Here is an 18,967-nt window from a genome sequence, read left to right as displayed (position 1 = left end):
CCTTTGTACTCATTCATTTAATAAACATGGGTTCAGAATCAGGTGGTCATCCAAAGCAAACATCCTCAGTAGTCATGTCTAGGGCTTCAACTTTGATGACTCAACAAAACCCCAAGAGTTCAGTTCAGCATTTATACAAAGTTCAGAGAGAATACAACACCAACCTTTATTGCACCTGGGTTCCAGTTCAGCACCAGCTCAGCCTTTGTGGCCAAGTGGGGAGAGCACAGGTCTTGGGAGCAAGGTTCCATTGCAAGCACAACAGGCAAACCTCCATCTCACAGCTGTCCATCACCTTGGCTGGTCCCTCCCACATAGCAGTGAATCTTCCCTAGTTCTGCCAGTGGGTGAGTGGTGGGTGGGTGGGTGGCCCTAGGTCTCAAGCTGTTTGCTGTGATTGATCCTCTAAAGGGGGGAGTCTCTAACCCTAAACCTCTACCAAAGGCCTTAACAACACAGGAACTGGGGCACAGCCAAGGGGAGGGAGCAGCCCATGTTCACAGTCAGTCAATGAGATTGAGTTTCAAGTCAGTCTGCTCAGAGTACACAGTGCTTTATTCTGACACTAGTGTTGAGGGAGAAAAAAAATACACTTTTACCAGGAAGCCTTTTCATTTGATTAGTGAGTTAAATTAAACTCAACAACCTCCTGAATGCTAAGTCTGCTCACACATGCTAAGTCTGCTCACACATACTAAGTGAGGATGTGTGCACACACAGACCATGAAGTAGTTTAAATCACCACTGAGAACCAGTACTTCCTCTGCTTCAGACTGGTTGTCCCTGTTTCACAGTGTCTAAACCACAATTGAGGAATTTTCTCAGAATTGAGCAATAACAGGTGAATGGCATGAAAATTAGGGTAGGACTATTCCACGTGAGTGGGTCTCTATGTCTCCACATTTCCTAGAACACTAAAGGACTTGTCTTGTTTTTCAAGACTCACTCTGTAGACCAGACTAGCCTTGAACTCAGAATCTGCGTGCTACTGCCTCCCAAGTACTAGGTTTAAAGGCATGTACCACCATGCCATGCCCGGCAGTTCTATTTCCTAATTTACTTTACTCTGTACTTCTGTGTTGGAATTTCTAGAATCTATATACACATATTATATATTATTCCATAAAAAAGTCTCCATCTGGGGTAAGAGCCTGACCTAATGGGAACTCCACATCCCACAGAGCAAAAAAACGAGAACAATTTCAGAAGGCATAGGAAAAGCAACATGTACTATTCTTAGACTGTCTCTTATCTTTTCACAGCAAGGAAAGTCTCTTCAGAGTGCTGCTCTGCTGCAGGGGAGTGGCTGTTAAGCCAGCACAGAGAAGTCCTCAAGGTCATTGGGAGCAAGATCTTTGGTCACCACTTCTGCTCGCGGCTATAGTTCTCAGTTCTATTGATTCTTCCTCGGCTTCCCCAGGTGCTGCCTCTGGCTTCCTGTCCAGGGCCAGAGGTTAACAAAGTTACAATCCAGCTGGGATGTGATATCATTGGCAGCTTTCAGCAATGCATGAGACTCATCCCCATAGTGATCCTTCACCTTATCTTCTCTGTATCTGGACTTGTGATCTCCACTGCCTTGGAAGGAACTGTGGTCTCTGGCTTCCGGATAGTGAGCTCAGGCTTTGGTCTGGTTTGTTCTTGAAGGCTTTTCCACTCATCTAAGGCCATCTCTTGGACTTGATTTTCATCTTCTACCTCCACCTCATGATCTTGGGCTGCAGACTCCTTGTCAAGGGCGCCCTGGCACTCCCCCATCGTAGAGGACTCATCCATGGGTGCAGGTGTCTCTGTATCACAAGTGTCCTTTCCTGATCCCCAGGGAGGAACACTACAGCCACCCACACTATCCTCCATTCTGTTTGCTTTATCATCGCTACTATCTCTTTCAAAATCTTATTTCCCTCTCTTCCCAGGACCACCTTGGCCTCTGTTCCTCAGTCCTCCTATAGGGTCTCCACATCCTGTCAGTGGACTGTCCTGATCAAACTTGTCAACTGGTTTTTCATGGGTAAACTTCTCTGCTGTCAACTCAGCCTGTCTCTGAGTGTCATAGGGCCTGTATTTCCTATAGGACCTTTGTTCTCCTTTCTCAGGAACCATGTCTGCCCCCCTGTTGTCCTCCCATGCTTACTGCTCCTCTCTTCTGGACTGGCAGGGCCAGGCTCATAGTGAGAAGCTCTTGCACTCCTTCTGATTGTCTCTGCTATCACCTAAGCTAGGCCTGTGTTCCGAGGCACAGCAGGGCTCCTGTCGCCATGGTGCCAGGCCCTACTTCAGTCCACCACCTCCTCTCAATGCTTGCTTCTCACAGGCGTAGTTACCCTGTTTGATATTTCCAGTAACCCAAGAGGCAAGCAGGGTGGCTATTCATAGTTCCCCTTTTTTCTCTTAAAGTACATTTGTGTGGGCTGATGAAACAGTTCTGCACATAAAACAATTGTTATACAACCCTGACAAGCTGAGTTCGATCCTCGGGACCCACATAAAGGTCGAAGGAAAGAACTGACCCCATAGAGCTTCTCTTGACCTCCACACATTTGCTTTGGCAAGTATATGCACACATACACATATGCACACAAACACACACACAAACAAACACACACACATTCACAGGAACACCCACACACACAAACAAACACACACACACTCACACAAACACTTCCACACACACATACACTCACGCACACACATACATACACACAAACACCATCACCACCACCACACCATGCACACATATAATAATATGAAATTAATATTAAAAATATAATTCTATATTGTCAAGGAACAGAAATTAATTATTTTGCTTTGGGGCGTATGTTAATTGGTTAAACAGAAAACGCTAGGGCCATAGACCATCCTAGGCTCTTCCCTGGCCTACTAAATTATGATTTTTCTAAATTTCTGAATTTTGAATTCAGAAATCTGCCTACCTCTGCCTCTCACAGTGCTGGGATTACAGGCATGCCCCACCACCACCCAGCAATTTTCTAAATTTTCTAATTGGTTAAGAAGCATCCAAAATTAAATTGAAGGACCTCCACATAAAGCCAGATGCAAAGAAACTAATAGAAGGGAAAGTAGGGAAGATTTCTAAATAGAACACCTATGACTTATGATCTAAGATTAACAATAGACAAATGGGACCTCATAAAATTGCAAAACTATTGTAAGGCAATGAAAACTCAGTAGGACAAAATGGCGACCAACAGACTGGCAAAAGATCTTTACTAATCTCACATCCAATAGAAGGAGGGCTAATATCCAATATATACAAAGAACTCATAAAGTTAGACTCCAGAGAACCAAATAAAACTATTAAAAATGGGGTACAGAGCTAAACAAATAATTCTCAAATGAGGAATACCAAATGGCTGAGAAGCACCTAAAGAAATGTTCAACATCCTTAGTCATCAGAGAAATGCAAATCAAAACAAGCCTAAAATTCCACCTCACACCATTCAGAATGGCTAAGATCAAAAACTCAAGTGACAGCAGATGCTGGCAAGGATGTGGAGAAAGAGGAACACTCCTCTATTGCTGGTGTGATTTCAAGCTGGTACAACCACTCTGGATATCAATCTGGCTGATTCTCAGAAAACTGGACATAGTACTAAGTAAGGACCCAGCTATATAACTCCTGGGCATATACCCAAAAGATGCTCCAATATATAACAAGGACACACTGCACTATTTTCATAGCAGCCATATTTATAATAGCCAGACGCTAGAAAGAACTCAGATGTCCTTCGACAGAGGAATGGATACAGAAAATGTGATACATTTATACAATGGAGTACTATTTAACTTTTTCCCCTTTTTTTAATATTTTTATTTTCTATATTCTCTGTTTACATTCCAAATGATTTCCCCTTTCCCAGATCCGCCCTCCCCATATATCCCATAAACCTTCTTCTCTCCATCCTATTTAACTTTTAAGAAAAATGAATTCATGAAAATCTTAGGCAAAAGGATGGAACTAGAAAATATCATCCTAAGTGAGGTAACCCAGTCACAAAAGAACACATGGTATGCACTCACTGACAAGTGGATATTAGGCCAAAAGCTTGGAATACCCAAGATACAGTTCACAGACCACATGAAGCTCAAGAAGAAGGAAGAGCAAAGTGTGGATGCTTCAGTACTTCTTAGAAGGGGGAACAAAATACTCAAAGAAGGAAATAGGAAGACAAAGTATGGAACAGAGAGTGAAGGAGAGGCTCTCCAGAGACTGCCCCACCTGTATATGGAGAACCACCCCATATACATACACCAAAGCCAGACACAATTGTGGATGCTGGGAATTGCTTGCTGACAGTAGTCTGATATAGCTATGTCCTGAGAGGCTCTTCCAGAGCCTGACAAATAGAGAGGCAGAGGCTCACAGCCAACTATTGGACTGAGCATGGGGTTTCCAATGGAGGAGTTAGAGAAGGAATTAAAGGAGTTGAAGGGTTTGCAACCCATAAGACGAACAACAATATCAACCAACCAGATCCCCCAGAGCTCCCAAGGACTAAACCACCAACCCAGGAGTACACATGGAGGGACCCATGGCTCCAGTCTCATATGTAGCAGGGGATGGCCTTGTCAGACATCAATGAGAGGAGCAACCCTTAGCCCTGAGAAAGCTTGATGGCCCAGTGTAGAAGAGTCCAAGGGCAGGGAGGTGGGAGTGGTGGATGTGTGGGGAGCACCCTCATTGAAGCGGGGATAGGGAGGAATAGATAGGGGGTTTCTGGAGAGGAATCCAGGAAGGTAAAGGGGAAAACATTTGAAATGTACATAAATAAAATATCCAATAAAAAAAGCCAAGAAATATGGCCCAAAGAAGCTATCTGCAAGAGAGAAATTTCTTTGATGATTTAGTTCTTGTATTAAGAGTCATTTTACTCTTCAGTCCAGATAAACGTGTTTTAATATAAGTATGATTTATTTAATTTTGTTAATTCATAATAAATAAGAATTATTTATTTTAGCCGATTTGTTTACTAAAACTGACTTTCTGTGCCAATGTACCAGACCAGTGTAGCCTCTTGCATGCTTGTCATTCAACAGAGAATGAACAGATATGTAGCCTCAAATTCACTTTTATATCACATCTCTATCCACATGCTTCATGAGCTGAAATGTGTCTAGATGATAAAGGTATAAGGCTGTACATAGAGTTCACAATGAGTACCAAGGGGAGAATTATTTGAAGCATTGGCTTTTGATATATTTTTTTTAAAGACAGGATCTCACTTATCCCAGGCTGCCCTTATACTCATACAAGCTGAAACAGGACTGGAACGCCTGAGCCTTCTCCTTCCCTCTCCCAGAGTGCTGGGTTTATAGGTGTGTATCATCATGACTAAGAACAACATTGTGATCCTTAGATTGTATTCCCTAAGGGCCAGGCCTTCCATGCTTGCCAGCTGACACCAGACCCAAGAGTTCTCAGAAAGATCAGACAGTATAATATTCCCAATAGCATGGAAGGTTGTGAAATTACTTTATGCCTCAAATACATCCAATCAAGTAGAAACTGTGTAAGTCCATTGTTGATTTGTAAAAGCATCAAAAAGCATCCTTGCCATTTTTGGTAGCCTTATCTGCTCAGGTTTGTGGAATCTTTTCTGGGTTTGAGTTTGATCTTCTTTTCCCTCTATCCTAATATCATCTGGTTGTAGCTAATAAAAATCTCTAATTTCCTGAACATATGGGGCTGGAAATCAAAATGGGAACAACAGGGCCCAAGAGATGGCTCAGGAGGGAAGGATTCTTACCACCAGGACGAATGACCTGTATTCAGTCACTGAGAATCCACATGAGAGAAGAGATAACTGACTCCTCTGACCTACATGTTTGTACCATGCCAGGCACACATACACACATGTGCACACACACACACACACACTCAGACACAGACACATACATACACACACACACACACACACACACACAATTGAAACAACTGTAACTTTTTAAAGATTGGCAGAAGAGTTGATGTAAACTTCTGTTATCTATTAGAGGCTCCATTTGCCTTTATTTGCTTCACTTTTGAAACATTATGCAATTAATCCCATTATAAAAGATCATCTCCATCAAGTTCTTCATTCATCTCCTTTATGTAATTTCAATTGAAAAACAGAGCATTTATCAACATAAACATTATTATCCTATAGAGAGATGTGGCTAGGTAGCTTAAGAGTCATAGACATTATTTAGGATCATGAGGTTGTTTCTTTTATATAAGTTGATTATAGTTCTGCTTTTCAACAGTATCTTCTTTCACAGGCAAAAATATTTCGGATACCATTTGATCTACAGTGGTGAGCTGTCTGCACAATACAATGGCTCTGAGGTTGCACACAATTTGTAGGAGTGACCAACCACTATCTGGAATTAAGACCAACTCCATGACATAGAACTCATGCCCAACATTTGTAGCCAAGAACCTGGAACTATTTGGCTTTTTGTTAAATTCATGGCCTACACAGTCTCATGTTCTTGACCACTGGGGATGCGTTGGGGATGGGTTCTATGTCAATAGGGTCATGGACTTAAGAGAAAACCAAATACTACTGTTCTACTAAAAAATAAAAAGAATCAATATAGCCAGGCATGGTGATACATGCCTTAAATATCAGCCCTTGGGAGTCAGAAGAAGCAGGATGACCTCTGTGACTCCAAAGACAGCCTGGTCGACATATCAAGTTCCAGGGCAGTCAGGGCTGTTACACAGAGAAAACCTGTCTCAATTAAAAAAAAAAAAAGACTAACCCCAGTCTGCTATACCTGTAGATTAGTTTTATGCTCAGCCAGCATCAGAGAGAGACTTTCTTCTGCAGAAAATGGGAAGAAATGCATAGACTACACCTGTGTCTATGTGTAGAGTAAGAGTAAGAGACCTTGCAATTCTCAATTTTACATGGGATGTCTTCATCAAATCCCTCCCCTCAGGGTCCAGAGAACTCTGCAAGAGACAGAAAGATTGTAAGAGACAGTTGGAGTAAAAAAATGTCAAGAAGACAAGTTCTTCTAGACACACAGAAGAACTCAGACTGTAGCAGCTTGTACATGGCCTGCATAGGTCTAAGTGAGATGGGGTTCCAGTGCTGAGAGCAGAAGTAGACACAAGCCCCAACCCTGACCTGGAGGCTGTCTCCAATTCATAACCACTAAAAGAGGAAAAATGAGTTTTCTCCAATGGAAACAAAAGCCACACTTGTTTTTTTCTCTTTTTTTGCTTGTTTCTCTTTATTTTACCTTATTTTATTTTTAGATGCTTGTTTATTTTCTAATAAGAGAGGGAGAGAGGAAGAGCGAGCGAGCGAGCGAGCGAGAGAGAGAGAGAGAGAGAGAGAGAGAGAGGAGAGAGAGAACCAGTTTAAGTGGTGGAAAGGATCTAGGAGTCTAGGAGTTGGGGAGGGAAAACTGTAATCAGAATACATTGTATGAAAATCATCTTATTTTCAACAAAATAAAAGATAAAAATGATTCAATTGAACACAGTAATTGCAACTAATTTAAGCTATGACTCAACAAGCATCCATCCATGTTTTATCGACGACCAGTATTTGCTATTGTCCTGCTGTAGATGTCTTTGAGGACAGTTTCTCCTTGAGGCTGTAGTTCCATGTGATCATGGCTATGACTCCACTCTTCATTTCTTTACAATGCACATCTTCCCTGAAGCACTGTGAAAGTTTACAATCCTGACATAAAAATCCTGACATATATTTTTTTTCTCCTCCTCCTCCTCCTCCTCCTCCTCCTCCTCCTCCTCCTCCTCCTCCTCTTCCTCCTCCTCCTCTTCCTCCTCCTCCTCCTTCTCTTCCTCCTCCTCCTCTTCTTGACCTCCCACAACTTTTAAGGTTCGACATATATTCTTACGCAGTAGAAAGTGGCATGATTTTCCTTTGTCAACCCAAGATAAGATTTTTCTGCTTAAAAGCTCACCCTGAGAAAGCCTCCAAGCTACACTGGGATACCAAGCACTGAGTATAGAAGAGAAGGCTGTGATCAGGATGTAAAGTGAAGAAAAAAGAAAAAAGGAAGTAAATTTTTTTTTAAAAGTTACAATGAGGAATTTTTACACATTTTACACATGGTTGCCTCCCTGCTCACCCCCACACACTCACACACTTACACACACATTCACACACACATGCATACATTCACACACACACACACATTCACACTCACACACTCACACACACACACATGTACACATTCACACACACACAAGACTGTGGGAAAAACTAATAATAATGTAAAGGGTGACATCTGTCATTTATAAATAAATAAAATTAAAAAACTATCTCTTGTATATTATCTGAACTATGTTTACCACAGCTTTTAAAACTTATTTTTAAGAGTGCATGCTTACCCATGTTACATGCCACAAATGGGCTGGCACAAAACTCAACTAAAATCAGATCAAAGACCTTATTATAACACCTGAAACTGAAACTGCCGGAAAATCACAAGGGCAGAACAAGATCTAGGCATAGACAAGAACTCCGTGAAAAGGGTTTCACATACCATAGGAAACAAGAACTATCTCTTAAGGTATGTTCCTTGAGGTTGACAAAATGAGATTGAGTAAACTTCTGCAGGCCTCGGGAACAATCAGCAGAATGCAGAGGAAGTCACAGAGCACAGGGAAGCACTGCCAACTGCACTGCAGACAGGGCTGAAGTCTGCCTGTATAAAGAACTATAAATCTCTCTGTGTCTCTCTCACACACATGCACACATGTGCATGCATATACACATGCATGCACGCATGTGCCTTCTAATTAATAAATAAATTATTGAACTAAACAGATAATTTCCCAAATAAGTACCAGAACAGAGCAATAAACACTTGAAAGAAAGCTGTTGCACATTTTTGCCTTCAGTGCAAATTAAAACTACATTAGAGCCGGGAAGTGGTGGCACACACCTTTAATGCTTTGGTAGGCAGAGGTTGGTGGATTTCTGAGTTTGAGGCCAGCCTGGTCTACAGAGTGAGTTCCAGGACAGCCAGGGCTACACAGAGAAACTCTGTCTCAAAAACAAAAACAACAACAACAACAAAAAAAAAACAAAACAAAAAAAACTAACAAACAAAAAAAACCCAAAACATAAAAATTTCATTAGAGTGTTTATTACTCTGGTCAAATTAGTTGTCACTGAGAAAACAAACTGTAGCAAACCCTGGTGAGCCCCGACTTACTGCTGTGTTGAACTATGACTGATCAGCTACTGTGGAAATCAAAACTAAAAACCTCTCCTGAGCATTCCAAATTGTCTAAGTCAAGACAAGTCTAAGTTCTAAGAAGAGAAAAGAAAGACCTAGTGCGTCTATGCTATGTTAGCAACCTCCACAGCAACCTGTGACCCTGATGGCATTCCTGGCTCTTAGCTGCTGAGAGCCCTCAAGCACATTCCTCCCCCTTCCAAAGACTCTAATTTTTCCCACTGTCTCTCCATGCTGCTTCCTCTCAGCTCCTCTCAGAGTTGCACCAGCTCAGGGAGGAGCACAAGGCTATTTCTGTTGTTCTCTGTTGTGATGGAAACGCTTCTCCTGTCTGGACAAACCACACCAGGCCAGCACCACCTGAGAGTTTATTGAGGGGGAAAGGAGCAAAGGGGGAGACAGAGATGAAGGGAGAAGAGGAAAAAGAGAGAGAGCAAAGGTCAGTCAAGAGGGTTTGCCTTTTATTTAGGCTGTGATGTAACCACCTGCAGGGAAGGGTGGGAGGTGAGCCAGGTGGATGCTGGGAATGTGGGAATGGATGGCCATCGCCATGGCAACAGACACCCATTCCCTGTCACCTATGGGTGACTTCACCATCATCTCTGTATTCAGAAACTACTGCAACCATAAAGCCAGTTCCTGATACAACATCTGTCCCAGCCTCCAGATGGCTCTCTAGGATAGAGAAACTAGTGGATTAGGCCAGAAAAATCCTGGAGATAGATAGATAGATAGATAGATAGATAGATAGATAGATAGAGATCCAAGATTCCTGAAGGTTGAAATTAAAGACATGTGCCCCATACCTGGCCTGACGATATTTCTTTTATAGATAGATATTTTCAAATAAAGATGTTAGAATAGCAACAAGCTTGTGTGAGCTTCTAATATAACTTTTTTCCTACCCAGGGTTATTTACTTCTAAGACACACAAGTAAAACTAAACCACTGTTTTATATATATATATATATATATGTGTGTGTGTGTGTGTGTGTGTGTGTGTGTGTGTGTATGTATACCTATACGTATACATATATGATGTATGTGTATATGTATACCTATATGTATATATATATGATGTATGTGTATGTGCATGTGTGTGTGCATGTGTGTGTGTGCGTGTGTGTGTGTGTGCATGTATATGTATATGTATATGTATATGTATATGTATATGTATATGTATATGTATATGTATATGTATATATCATGCCCTGCCCTTCTTTTGACTTATGCATTTACTTATCTGTTTGGATTCTATCCAGTGAACCCAACAGCCACATCTGAGTTTGTTTGCCAAACAAAGGAAAAGTCTGCTGGCAACAGTAGGAACACCTTCCTGTGAATCTGCTTTAAGAAGTCTTCAGGTCCTGACTTCCCTCCCAGACTTTTTTCCTCTGACCTTCATCTTTAAAACCTCTTTTTAATGAACTTCAACTCTGCTCCAGACTTGCTCATCTTGAAATTCTTTTCTATGGTGAAGTCAAGAATCTGGCTTAACAACAGCAGAGCTCCCTCAAGGTGAGGGGCCTCTTGAGGCTGTTGGTACAGGTAGGGAGAAGTGTCTCCATGCTGGACGGGAAGGGGCTTGTCAGTCTAAGCCTGTGAGGCTTTCGAATCAGGCAGGACCCCGGGAGAACAAGAATGGGGCAGAAGGTTGAGTTAGCAGGTTCTTAAGGAGAGTCAGCTGAGGACAGGATGTGACTCTGGGCCCTCCTGCCTTTCCTCTGCATGCAAAACACACACCCTTCTCAACATGGTCATGAACCTGGCCCTAGAGATGATTTTAATAAGTTGTGGGCTACAGATACAGCTTTCAGAAGTTTAGCCATTTTGATGCAATTGTGGCATTTAAAAAACTTATCCAGCTCAATTCCCAGGTAGCTAGGAGCAAATAGTCTTCCCTGGAGGAATTAATGGGTTAATTATGGAAATGGCCCTGGAGGGGTATAAGTTATACAAGTGACTAACTTAGGAATACCTCTGGTTTCTGTGACATCACAGGCCCCAGTTCCAGCTAATTCCTGGAACACTATCCTAACCAGGACCAACTTGAACAGATGGAAAAATCTCTGACTGGAGAAGAGAAAGATCATAGAAAAGGGGCCACCAACCAAAACCGGAGTCTTCTCAGACTCCATATGTAGGTGTTCCCGTTTCACCCCTACTGCTCACCACACCACCTCAGTCACTTGAGTTTGTTTACCTTGTCTTTAGCAGATAGGTGGGCAGATCCATGAATAACTGCAGGGACAACAGGGTGGCAAAAGTTACTGAAAAGGAAATCTCAAGAAAAGGGACCCCAAACCCCTGCCCCTGCAAGCAGTGTGTGTGTGTGTGTGTGTATGTGTGTGGTGTCACAGATAGCTTAGTTATTAAAGTATTTATTTGCCTTGCAAATGTGAAGGCCTCAGAACTCACGTTCTAAAAATTAAATTTCATTTAAAAGCTGCTGGTGAGGTATGGTGGACTTGAGGTGACTCTGGCAAAGAAATAGGCCAATGCCTCATGGTCCGCTGGCTGGCTGGCTGGCTGCCACCATAGTTGTCAGGTACCACGCCCAGGCACTAGAGGAATGATGCCTGAGGGAATTTCTGGACTCCACACACACTTTTCAAACATCTCAGTTTTTTCCAAGTCACAAGGTTTACCGGGAATGCACAACAGTGCTAAAAGTTCGCTAACAATTGTCTTCAATCATGTTGATTTCATATTGGGCAGTATTTGGGAAGAGACTTTCTAGGTGTTTTAAAAACTAAAATTAAACCAAGCCAGAATTCCTCTTTCTTCTGAACGTGACTACTCAACTTTGGGCTAGGAGGTAAGAGGAAGAAATGGCTTACTGAATGAGCAGAAACGTTCCAAGCTCCGCCTCGCTGGGTGGGGAGACAGACACGTCACTGTCTGTACCAGTTTTTTTCCGCAGGGTGCATGAGATCCCAGACACCAGTTTCTCCCTCTGGCTGTAAGCATTCCGAGCTGGAGGAACCAACTTGTCCGACTTCTCAAGAGGACAATCTCGATCTGGTAAGTTCTGGGAAGAGATTCCTGAGCCCCTGGGAAGACTTGGGAACCCGGAGACCCAGGTTAGTCAGTTCATAGTCATGACCTCTGTGCTCTACCGGAGCTGAACGGAAAGAATCATTGAGGTCCAAGGAGACGTGGGCAACGCCCAACGGGCCCAGGAGCGACTCTCTCTAAAAGTTCTAGGAGAGGATGAGACTAGGGACTGAGAGAGCAGACACAACAAAGAGGAGACACTGGAACGCACTGCCCATGACTCTGCAGTCATCCTCTTAGTTACTTAGGCTTCCTTTGCTCTCTTGAAAGCCGTCTCGCCTGCTGCCTTTAGCTGGACATGAAATGAGGATCTATGGCCTTGGCTATCATCTTTTGGCTCTATTCCTGTCTGCATTTTCTTCTGCATGCCCTGGATCCTGCCACCCTGTGAGTAGAGGTGAGTTCCTCGGGTCTGATGGGGGTGGTGGCTGGGGAGGGGGAAATCACTGAGTAATGCAGCCTAGATGCCCGTGGGAACAGTCACTTCACTCAGCCTGTAAAGAATGTCCCACCACACCCAGTTTGATTCTCCAAATCAGGATCCCAGCTCTCCCATGAGTGACAGCATGCAGCCTCCTTCCTGATCATGAAACCTTGAGTTTAATAATTAATTATTAAAATATAGCAACATCTGATTGGCTGATCATCTGTTGCCCTCTGTGTTCCTTTAGCTATGACCAAACAAACACCCCGGTGTCTGGTCCCACACTGCACACTGCAGTTACCTCACTAGTCATGTGGACCACTGTCTTCCATGTTTTTCACTCCTGCCTGATTTCATTTCTGTTCCGATGACAAAACACCAGGACCAAAAGCAGCTTGGAGGAGAAATGCTTGCCTGGGATATAATTCCAGGTTAAAGTACATTATTAAAGAAAGTCAAATAGGAATTAAATCATGTCATGTATAGTCAAGACCAGAGGGAGACAATGCACCCATGCTGCCTTCTTGCCTGAGCTGGTCAATCTTCCTTAGGTAGTCCAGCGTTTCCCACCTGGGGATGTCTATGTATAAATGCTAACTTTTTCAAAACCTAAGAGGATAGCAATTCCCAGCTACTCACTCATATAAACCCTGAAGATTTTCTTAGACCAGCACATATAGTCACTTTTCAATTTAATAACACACAACATGTCATCCTAGAGTTGTGTCCTAAGAGCCCATATGTGCTGTGTCTATGAGGACAAAGTCTTTCGTTTTAACTACTCTATACAAGTAAGAATGTTGTAATGATCATATTTATAAAGATATCGGTGTGCTTTTCCATACAGTTCTTTAAGCATAGTTCCTGGATACAGATGGGCTCTGAAAACTGATATGATTTACATTATTATTTTACCCAATTACAGCATTAGCTAAATACTATTCATAAAGACTTAGCTTTGACAAAAGATGATAAAAAATAGATGAAAAGAAACTGATCCTTTTCTGAAGGGCAATTGGTAATATTTATCAAGAGGCTAAATTAACAAAACGTATACATACTGGAGCTTGGGGGACAGAGAGAAAAGCACTCAAGAATACTTGCCTATCATCCAGAGGATCCAAGGTCAGTTCCCAGCGCCCAGGGTGGGCAGCTTATATCTGCCTGTAAATTCTGGGACATAAGAATCTAACACTCTTCAACTCTTCAAGCAGAAACCAACACACACACACACACACACACACACACACACACACACACACACACACACTTGAAAACAAAAGTAAAACCTTTTGAAAAATACATACAAACTCATAATTAATTTACAAATCTTGAATACAGCATCCAAGAAAGTGGGTACAGGAAGATTTGGAAATCCCTTCAGTCAGCTTCCTGTCTCTAAAGAAGTACCTGCAATACATATCATACAGAGAAATAGAGTTTATTGCATTTGTGATATTGGAGGCCTCACCTACCACCAGTTCACTCCATTGCTAAGGACTGGTGATGAGAGTCATGGTGAGGAAGTGCCAGGGAAGGAAAGCACTCACCTGGAGGCCAGAATAAGAGAGACACAGGGAGGCCCATCGAGGCAGCCCTTCCTTCAGTAGCAGCTGGTAAGGAAACAGTAGATTGATTACAACATGAAACCAGCACAATTGTCATTGTTTTGGGATTTAAGCCTTCAGACTTTTGTACATTGGTTTGCTGTAATGGTGATTTACATTTTTATTAGATATATTCTTTATTTAAATTTCAAATGATTTCCCCTTTCCTGGTCCCCCTCCCCTGCCGGGAAAATCTCATAACCCACCTTCCCTTCCCCTGTTCCCCAATCAACCCCTCCTGCTTCCCTGTCCTGGTATTCCCCTTCACTGCTGCATCAAGCCTTTCCAGGACCATGGGCCTCTCCTCCCTTTGATGTCCAACAAGGCCACCCTTTGCTGCCTATGTGTCTGGAGCCATGGGTAACACCATGTTACCGATCAGGTTGATGTTTTTGTCCCTGGGAGCTCTGGGAGTACTGGGTGACTAATATTGTTGTTCCTCCTATGGTGCTGCAAACCCCTTCAACTCCCTGGGTCCTTTCTCTAGCTCCCCCATTGGGAGCTCCCCCTGTGCTCAGTTCAGTGGTTGACTGAGAGTGTCTCCCTCTGTATGTGTCATGCACTAGCAGAGCCTCCCACGTGACAGCTATATCCAGCTCTGGTCAGAAAGTATTTGTGGGCATTCACAATAGTGTCTGGGTTTTGTAATTGTCTATGGGATGGATCACTAGTTGGGGCAGTGTCTGGATGGTTTTTGGCTCAGGCTCTGCTCCACACTTTGTCTCTGTATCTCCTTCTGTGGGTGTCTGCAAGAATTGACACACTTTCCTGCCATCTGCCTTTTGAACTGCACAGTTTTCTTAAGCACCTAATTTGGCTCAATGTCTGTAGGTTCCCTGATTGCTACATAACTTAAGAAAATGAATAACGTGTCTTTCTCTCTGTCTCTGTCTCTCCCCCTCTCCCTGTCTTTGTCTCTCTCTCTCTCGCCCTCTCTCCCTCTCTCCCTCCCTCTATCTACCTCTCTCTCTCCCTCTCTCCCCCTCTCTTTCTCTCTCTCTCTCTCTCTCACACACACACACACACACCCTCTACCCCCCCTCACCTGTTTGATCTATCTTTGTCAAGCATCCCTGGCATGATCCAAAGCAAATTGTCATAATAAGAACTCTTTAATTTGTTCCCCTTGTACTTGCTTTTCAATAGCATCCATGTGTCTCCCTATGGAGTCGGCATAAGGTTCAGAGGGATGGTTCTGAGGCAAATAGTCATTTATGATAAGTGATTAATAATCTGTTTATCTTTCTTATTTCTAAGTAACCACAATTGAATAGGAGCCTTCCCGTTTTTCACTGTGCCTTTTCAATATTCTTTCAGACTCTGTCCCATACTTCTTAATCTAAAATTCCTTCTTCTGGAACTCAGGGTTTAAAACCCAAATGACGTTCAAGCAGTCTAATAGCTGTGATTTTAATAATTGTGCTCCTCCATTCTTTAGAAATGACGCAAACCTTCCCTGATTTCTGCCCCATTATTCTCATTTCCCTCTCTCTTAGCAGACTTCAGGTCCCTATTGGCATCCCAACTTGTTACTGCTAGAGATGCCCATGCCCCAGAGCGTCTTCAAGAGCACTGAGAAAGCTGCCTCTTTCCCAGGCAGTGCTGGCTTCTGTGCTGCCTGTGATTCTGGGTCAGATGGAAATGACAGGAGAGCTCCTGGTTTAAGGCCTCTTATCTCACCACTGCTGTCCAATGCATTCCTAGGCTTCCTTGGAACCTAGAGGACACTCCTTGAAAATGGAGGTACTTTTGAGGGAGAGGTGGCAGCTCACTTGTTAATTGACATCAGTCATTTCCTCAGGATGAGATAAGATTTACAACCACCTGGGGAACAGGAGATGTTCTGATAGAGAAGATTCCTTGTCCCTTCCTGCTTTCAACACACAGTGACTTGTTCTGTCTCTGCACCAGTGTCCCCATTCTGGGTATGATGTCTGAGTGTGGCCTGTCCTCTTAACAACCTGTTGTGAAATACCACACCTCATGTGGTCTCCTTGAGAACTGATGGGCCTTCTGGTAGCACAGGACCAGAAGTCACTGTATCCCAGGGTGCAGTAGCATGCAAGGAGCCATTTTGGAATGGAATGAATTTTCTCCACTGCAGGAGAGCCAGGCTGGCTTCTATCCAACAAGGTGATTCTCCAATGAGGAACTGCCATGAATTTGAACCAGGACCGTTTCCTAAGCTTTACTCCTCTGGCTGACAAATGGTTCCAGGTTATAGAACACTAGAGGGAGGTCCAGCCTGCTCTTCCTGGATGCATTATCTCTTGGTGCTTTCGAGCTACAGGAGAGATGAGCATGTGTCACTGAAACTGTCTGAACTGCAGATACTCGCATTTTGACATAATTGCTGTAGTAGTTATTTTTCTATTGCTATGATAAAACACCAGAACCAAGGTACCATAGAGAAGAAAAGTGTTTGTGGGCCAATAGCTTAAAGAGGGACAAGAGACCATCACCATCACAGCAGGAAGCACGGCCTCAGGCAGGCATGATGGCTGGGAAAGAGAGATGAGAGTCTGTATCATAAGCCTCAAGCAAGATGCAGAGATGGAGAAATGAGAATTGAAAAGGTTTTTAGGTTTCACAGCCATACCTCCCAGTGATACACTTCCTCAAGCAAGGTCACACCTCCTAAACCTATGCAAATAGCTGCCAGGAACTGGGGACCTGAGCCTGTGGAGGACACTGTCCTTTAAACCACTGCATCAGACATCCACAGGATCTTCTGGAGATTCATTCCCCAGTGACAGCGCAGCAGTGGAGCAAGACAGAGGGAATAACTGTACTTGATGCAGAGATGAGTTGTCTCTCTTTCTTGGGACCTGATCTGATCCACAGGAAAGCAGTCTGGGTCTGTTTTTGAGGTGGTTCATTTTTAAACTATTTTAGGGATATTGGGCGTGTGTGTGTGTCTCTGTGTGTGTCTGTGTGTGTCTGTGTCTGTATCTATGTGTCTCTGTGTGTGTCTGTGTGTGTGTGTCTGTATGTGTGCATGTATGTGTGTCTGTGTGTGTCTCTCTGTGTGTATAATTGTATAAGCATGGTGACAAACAGGCAGGTATGGTAGCTGAGAGTTCTATAAAGGCAGAAAAAAAGAGAGAGACCCTCGGTCTGGAATGGACTCTGTGGAAATTCAAAGGCCACACCTAGTGACACATTTCCTTCAATAAGGCTACACCTGTTTCAAAATGGCCACACTCCTAATTTCATAGCACATCTCCTTTGACATGCGTGTTTCTATGATCCTTTTTACAAACATTTTTTTTTAACTACCAATTTTACAAGTTCTGAATTCTGTAGTCCATGCAGTGTGGATCAACTTTATCTCCAATAAGCTCTGGCTGTTTGCTGACTATTAAAAGTCCTGTGTGTCTACAGCCTGAGGAGAAAGCTGGTTTATGCCTAGAACTTGTGTATAACATTCAAGTTTGAAGTTGTGTGTGTGCTTTTTTTTTTTTTTTTTTTTTTTTTTTTTTTTTTTTTTTTTAGGACAAGGAGCACCAAGGCAGGAGAAGTATGACTGAAGCTGTTGGTAAACTTTGTCTTCTCAATATTTCTGCAGTACACAGTAAAAGGTTATAGAAGTGCTTTTCTTACAAAAATCTGGAGGTCTGTGGGCAAACCTTACCTCTAAGATGATGATGATAATGATGATGATGACTATTTCTATTTATTGGCACATATATGGAACTCAGAAATGCTTTCTTTAAGTCACCTGCATTATTCACTCTTCCTCATTTGGCAAAATGGTTTCCATAATCTATCTTTTAAGTGGATTTTCCTTAGAGATTAACAAATGCATATTTCATCCTGATCCTCCAAAGTGCTGAGTTGGTGACCTTTACTTCACAACCACCAAGTCAGTTCTCAGGCTCCAGAGAGCTAATTTTCATGGCCACCAAATCTTTCAGAGGGATGTACTTAGTAAGAAGGAATCCCAGTCACTCAAGAACAAATTTAAACCTTGGGAATGTTGGGATAGGGAAAGAAGAGTGAGGGAAACCACAGAGGTAAGAGGAAAACAGGTGGAAGGAACAGAGGGGGGAAGGGAAGAGGAAGCTGGTGGAAGGGACCAGGAGAGCAGTCACCAAGCCTGTACCTGTTACCTCACAGCTGAAGGCTGGAGAGGGAAAGGAAAGAGTTCGTTTTTTAACACCCCTTTTAAGTTTAATCACATTGCATACTTCTAGAAGATTCCTTTAATACAGTGTTATTAATTTTAGATTCCAGTGCTCACACTAACACAGGACAGTAAATGTGCACATTCCTTACTAGGTGATGTCTGCTTACCTGTGCAGTCTGCTGACCAGGGCAGCTGAAGGGTACTGTGTCCCTTCCACTGTTAGTGGAAGTCTGGGAAACCATAGGCCATTAAGTGTGCTGGCAAACAGGGACCTGAAGAAGGGGAGAGAGACTGGGTCTTCAAGCAGGTCACAGACAGGCAGAGGTCTCTCCTTGAGAATGGAGTAGGTGTGTGGTTTACCCTGGCAGAACCTGAGATCTGCCCAACAGTGTTGTGTGAAGGGGCCCAGTGGGAACAGGATGAGCGCCGAGCTCACAGCTGGCAGCTCCCTTTCCATGCCAGGCTGCAGCATTACTCCAGGGTCTTTCCTGAACACCAGGTCCATGTTGAATTCTCCATGTG

The 18,967-nt window shown here is 43.1% G+C and overlaps 1 pseudogene; it reads right to left on the bottom strand.

The window, feature by feature from the left end:
* Positions 1–1,309: 1,309 nt before the first annotated feature.
* LOC127673707 (intracellular hyaluronan-binding protein 4-like) lies at positions 1,310–18,950 on the bottom strand (annotated as a pseudogene).
* Between the last annotated feature and the right edge of the window lie 17 nt (positions 18,951–18,967).

Source organism: Apodemus sylvaticus, chromosome 23 (assembly GCF_947179515.1).
Source record: "Apodemus sylvaticus chromosome 23, mApoSyl1.1, whole genome shotgun sequence".
Taxonomy (NCBI): Eukaryota; Metazoa; Chordata; class Mammalia; order Rodentia; family Muridae; genus Apodemus; species Apodemus sylvaticus.
The sequence above is the reverse complement of the archived record's forward strand: the minus strand, read 5'-3'. Positions and strand labels throughout refer to the sequence as shown.